The 5,570-nt window shown below is 40.7% G+C and overlaps 1 pseudogene; it reads left to right on the top strand.

Moving 5' to 3' along the window:
- Nucleotides 1-3,475: 3,475 nt before the first annotated feature.
- On the top strand, nt 3,476-4,531 carry LOC133261036 (olfactory receptor 52B4-like; annotated as a pseudogene).
- The last annotated feature ends 1,039 nt before the right edge of the window (nt 4,532-5,570 follow it).

Here is a 5,570-nt window from a genome sequence, read left to right as displayed (position 1 = left end):
GAGAATTTCCAGGGAGACTCCTGAGGCTTGATCCCGCCTTTGCATATGCCAAGCCTCCTTCCTCATGACCTTTGCCACGGGCGGAGCTCGCTTCCCGCACATCACCAACTCCTGAGTCCACCCAAACCCATGTCCATGAGGTGGAGAGCTAGGGGTCTTCCTATTCCATCATCTTGGCCATGAAACACAATACAAATTTAATTCAAGTCTGTTTAAATTACAAAGAAATGCTTTTTGTGTAATGTGTTTTTAAAATAATTAACATGTAAATCTTTAAATTGTGCTGATTGAAAACAGGATTGATATTTATTAATTTCCATAAAAATAGAAACACAAATATTTGGAGTAGTAATACTAACACTTGATTTATTAGAAATAAGTATGTGAGCACATCTGATCAAGGGATGTATAGAGAAAAATAGTGGAAAACGAAGGCTAAAGAGACCTAAAGACATGATCCACATATGTGGGATAAAGAGTGTTGTTGAAAAGGCAACCTGAAATCTGGTCTCCCTAGGGTGATCGCTGCCCCCGAGGCTTTCAGGCAAATGCATAAAAGCTCAGTTCGTGGCACCCATCACTCTGAGAACCCTGTTGGGACTTAATCCATTCTAACCCATGTGAATTCACTGAAGCAGGTGACATTTATTATTGCTGTGGAGTGATATTTCAGGCAATAAGACCGTTACAAGACTAGATATTATGCAGCCTAAAGAAAGTGGTTGAAAATATTAGGACCATTGTCTAGAGTAAAGGAATCAGATTTAGAGAGACAAGAGCAGTTGCGTGCTGGATCCACTTGTACGGGCCCCTGTGCCCATTCCATGCAACTCCACACTCAGTGATATCACCTTGTACCATGAAATACACCTTGGGGGAGTACATACACAGAAATTGGCAAGCACTGCAAATCAGGACTATTTATTCATTTACTTATTTATCTACATATTAGGTATATATATATATACACATATATGTGTGTATGTGTATTATATATATGTATATATGTATGTGTGTATATATATATAGGCATTTGAGCTGGGTTACCAGCACACCACTGAACCACAATCATACATATGAGCTATCCCAGTAGAACAGAAACTGCTGTCTGGGAAAGGAGAGTATAAAGAAGTGGGAACCATCATTAGCTCTCACTGTGCCAGGGATTCTTAAGAGCTTCCAGAGGAGGTTCTATGTTGGCCCCAGATCCTCACTGGTGTCAGTATCTGAGGCATTAAAGAGGGTTATTCACGGCCACCCTGAACTGATCCTTCAGCACACCTACCTGATATTTGTCATTTGTTCGCTTTGTTAAACACTTTGAGAAGCTACACTTTGCCTTGATATGCTGAGGTCTAGAACTGCACAAAGGAAGAAGACAATTCCCAGACCACAGAAAGTTTAAAATCAATACAAGAAACACAGTCAGGTAATCAAATTTTCTCCTATTCTTGAGACACGTGTTTTGATGATTAGATCCCTTGTGAAATCAGAGGAAATAAATGACATATGGGGAGAAGACTTTCACAAGCACATGGCTGACATAGTGGGCAGATGGTGAACAGTATCCTGAATAGGGTCAGCTCTCTCAGGAACACAGCAGGGAGAAGCAAGTAAATTCTCCATGATACTGAAGCTCTCTGGATCCAGCCTGGGGGAACCAGCATGAGGCAGTTTGGAGAAATTGCTTTAGGTTTGATTCAGTAAACAAATAGCTATCAAGTACTCACAATGTACCCATAGACCACACCACAAACATTGAGCTCCTCAGCATCTCTCCTCTGGCTCCTAGAATAAAAATTCCTCTTTATTCCCAAATATCCAGTGTCCGTCATCATCTCTAAGCTGGTCCTCATCAGCTCCTCTTAATAATCGCATAACATTTATGTTGCTTCATTTTTATAACCTTTTCTTGCTACAAGCTTCTCAGCATACGGCACATACATTATTCCCTTGCCACCCCCCCCCCTCCAGTGGCATTTTCATGTCTATTTTTGTGTCTTCCATCTCCTTCAGGAGGATGGCCTTCCTCAGGGCATGATCTATTCTCAAAATGGCTGTTTGGTCACAGACTGACCTGGCTTTAGTAGCTGCCCACAGCAGGAACATCTTCACACACCTCTACTGGGTTTCTGTTCCACGATTGTATTTTTAGGACAACTTTAGTCATTACTTAGAAGGTAACAGGAATAAAAATAGGAGAGGAATTTCCCAATCTGTTAAATAAATTCAGAGGTGAGAAGTGTCAATCCTGGAAGGGCAGAGAACACTCAAGTCACAAGAACTTGTGACTTACTTTGTGCTGGATCTTCAGTTATGCCCTGTTAAAAATGCAGATCTTGAAAGTTGTTGATCAGTATACTTCATTATTTCATGGATTCCTGAATTTGCAACTCCCTGAGTTTTGCACCAAGCTTCTATCTTGAGAATGCAGATAGACATGGGAGTCAACTTCAGTCATAGTGAGAGAGGGCATGGAAAGGGTATGCCCTTGAGTTTGGCCTTCATAGTATAAAAAAACTCCTTTTACAAATAGCAATTTTGGATATTGATTCAGGGGGAAAAGAGACCTTTGTCCACTAAACCACCTGTGTTTCTTCTAGAAACTGTAACAATTGAACCTTTCTTTCTTCTTCTCCATTAGCTCTTAGAATTTGGGCCCACTGCTCCTCCCCCTACTCCACTAATCTTGCCTGGAAAATCCCATGGATGGAGAAGTCTGGTGGGCTGCAGTCCATGGGGTCGCTAAGAGTCGGACACGACTGAGCAACTTAGCAGCAGCAGCTCCTCCTTCCATGTGACCTCACAACTCCTCTTTCTTATGTAGTACAATAGATAACGGGACTATATTATGAACTCCTCAGCCTTCAGCTGGCCTGGATACATGGTGCACAAGTCTTTTAGGTCTTTACCAGAATTTTTTCACTGTTGCCTAGAAAGAAATTGACAAGGGACACAATAAATATTGATGAGGTAACAAAACTCATATTATACTACCCTAGTCCTTATTCTGTAGTCAAAACAATAGGACATAGCTACCTGCTCAGGGAAAGCCTTTGTTCTGCTCCTCCCCTGATTCCCTACCCATAGTCACAAAAGAATTTTCAAAGGTAAGTTCATAAATAACTCATTCTTAAAACCAACACAAATACAGAATAAATTATTCTTTCCATTCTGTTTGTGTATTGGCTTAATTTTGGACAACAAGATGTTAATCATTACCATACTCATTTAATTTTCTCTACTGCTTTATGAGTCTATCTTGATCCTGAAATTAAGGCTTCATTCAGATAGCAAGTCATACCTTACTTATCTTTATTTACATATATATCCAAAATTCCTGACATCATCAGAATGGAATGGGATGAAGTAGGAACCAAAATCAAATGATAATTTGAAAGAAATGTTTGCATATATTTTGGGTTTTCCTCTGTCTCCATGAATAGGCATGAGATTCTGGGAGAACTTCCCAAATATGAGGACCTTAAACCACACTGGTGCTAGCCACACAATCTTCTGCTTGCTGGGCATCCCTGGCCTTGAAGACCACTACATGTGGATTTCCATCCCCTTTGTTATTTCCTATGCCGCTGCCTTGCTTGGAAACAGCCTGTTCCTCTTCATTATCCTCACCGAGCACAGCCTCCATGAACCCATGTACCTCTTCCTCTGCATGCTGTCCGGAGCAGACCTTGTCCTCTCCATGTGCAGAGTCCCTCAGGCCTTGGTGATCCTCTGGTTCCATGCTGGAGAGCTCTCCCTGGATTGGTGCATTTGTCAGGTGTTCTTCCTCACTTCCACTTTCATTTACAAGTCTGGGATCTTGCTGGTGATGGCATTTGACTGCTACACTGCCATACGCTACCCCCTGTGATACACCACTGTTCTTACACATACACTGATAGGGAAAATTCATATATCCATCTTCCTAAGAAGTTATTGTACAGTTTTACTGTAGTATTTCTTCTGAAAAGACTGACTTTTTATAAAAGTAACATCCTCCCAAACACTGCTTGTAAACATTGTCCTGGCAAAAATTTCCTGCAACGATATCCAACGAAACGCTGGAGAAGGAAATGGCTATCCACTCCAGTATTCTGGCCTGGAGAATTCCACGCACTGTGTAGTCCATGGGGTCGCGAAGAGTTGAACACATCTGAGCGACTTTCACATAGAACATCTGGTTTGATTTTTTGTCCTGATGTCGACCTTGGTCTTAGATGTTGTGCTAATCTTTGTTTCATATATGCCTATTCTCCATGCTATCTTCCACATCCCTTCCCAAGATGCTCCTCACAAAGCTCTCAACACGTGTGGCTCCCATATCTGTGTCATCATCCTCTTTTATGGACCTGGGATCTTCTCAGTTCTCACTCAGTGGTTTGAATACCACATTCCACTCCGTATTTACATTCTTCTGGCCAGTGTGTATATTCTCATTGCACCTACATTCAATCCCACGGTTCATGGGATTAAGACCAAGCAGATTCGGGACCTGGTAGTTCATTTGCTGTTTCCAAAGCAGATATGACTATAATAATGGAAACTACCCTTGTGCTTTCCTCAGTAATGCTCATCATGCTTTAGGTTAGCTTTTGTATCAAGACGTGGAAGGGTACAGTGGAAATACTAATCAAATAACTCTGTATCTTGTTGTCATAGAGCAATTTTATCAGGGATGGGTTTGTAAATGTTTCTTGCAATGTTTTTAGTAACTCATTAGATATCAGTGCCTTTGGGGTCTTAGTTCACTTTCTTATACATAGAATTCATAACTAGATTAGTTCACCTCCCTACTCCTAGGCTGGAGGTTAGTAATGCCCTGGAAACAGTGACCTTTCCTGGGTAATTGTTAAACTCTTATTTAGTAGGGTATTCTATGCTTTGAATGGCTACATTTGTTTTATTCCTCTCATTCAGACATTTTCCTGCCATTTGCCCCCATGTTGTAGCTTTCTTCATATTTTTGCTTTGTAGACAATTATAAAATTCATATATATCTTAAAATTCATATGTATTCACCATTAATGCAATGTTACCATAAATAATGAACATATGTATCAGTAAATCTTTATCCTTTCAAAACATTAAACATAGCAAATGTTTACTAATTCTTTCATTTTATTTGTATTATCAACTGTTTGGAAGAAGGTACTCAACATGAGAGCAAATACAGTACAAACATGTAAGAGTACACTGAGCAAGCGTACGTAAGAAACACACTGATATATGTAGAGGTGTAGCCAATGTGGCAGAGTCGGAAGACCCTAAGCTCACCTGCTTCCATGGGCAATCCCAAATTGCAACCATTTACAGAACAACTATCAAGGAAAATGACTCTAAGACCAGCAGAAAAGCATCTCCACAACTAAAGATGTAACGAAAGAACCACAACAAGATGCGTAGTGGTGTCCTGTGTCTCCTGCATTGCAGGCGGATTCTTTATCATTGAGCATCCAGAAAAGCCCAGGAGAAAGAGAGGGTAGGACAAATTCAGAGAGTAGTGTTGACATATATGCACCACCATTCGTAAAATAGATAGCTAGTGGGATGCTGCTGTATAACACAGG

The sequence above is a fragment of the Bos javanicus genome, chromosome 15, assembly GCF_032452875.1.
Source record: "Bos javanicus breed banteng chromosome 15, ARS-OSU_banteng_1.0, whole genome shotgun sequence".
Classification (NCBI taxonomy): Eukaryota; Metazoa; Chordata; class Mammalia; order Artiodactyla; family Bovidae; genus Bos; species Bos javanicus.
The sequence above is the reverse complement of the archived record's forward strand: the minus strand, read 5'-3'. Positions and strand labels throughout refer to the sequence as shown.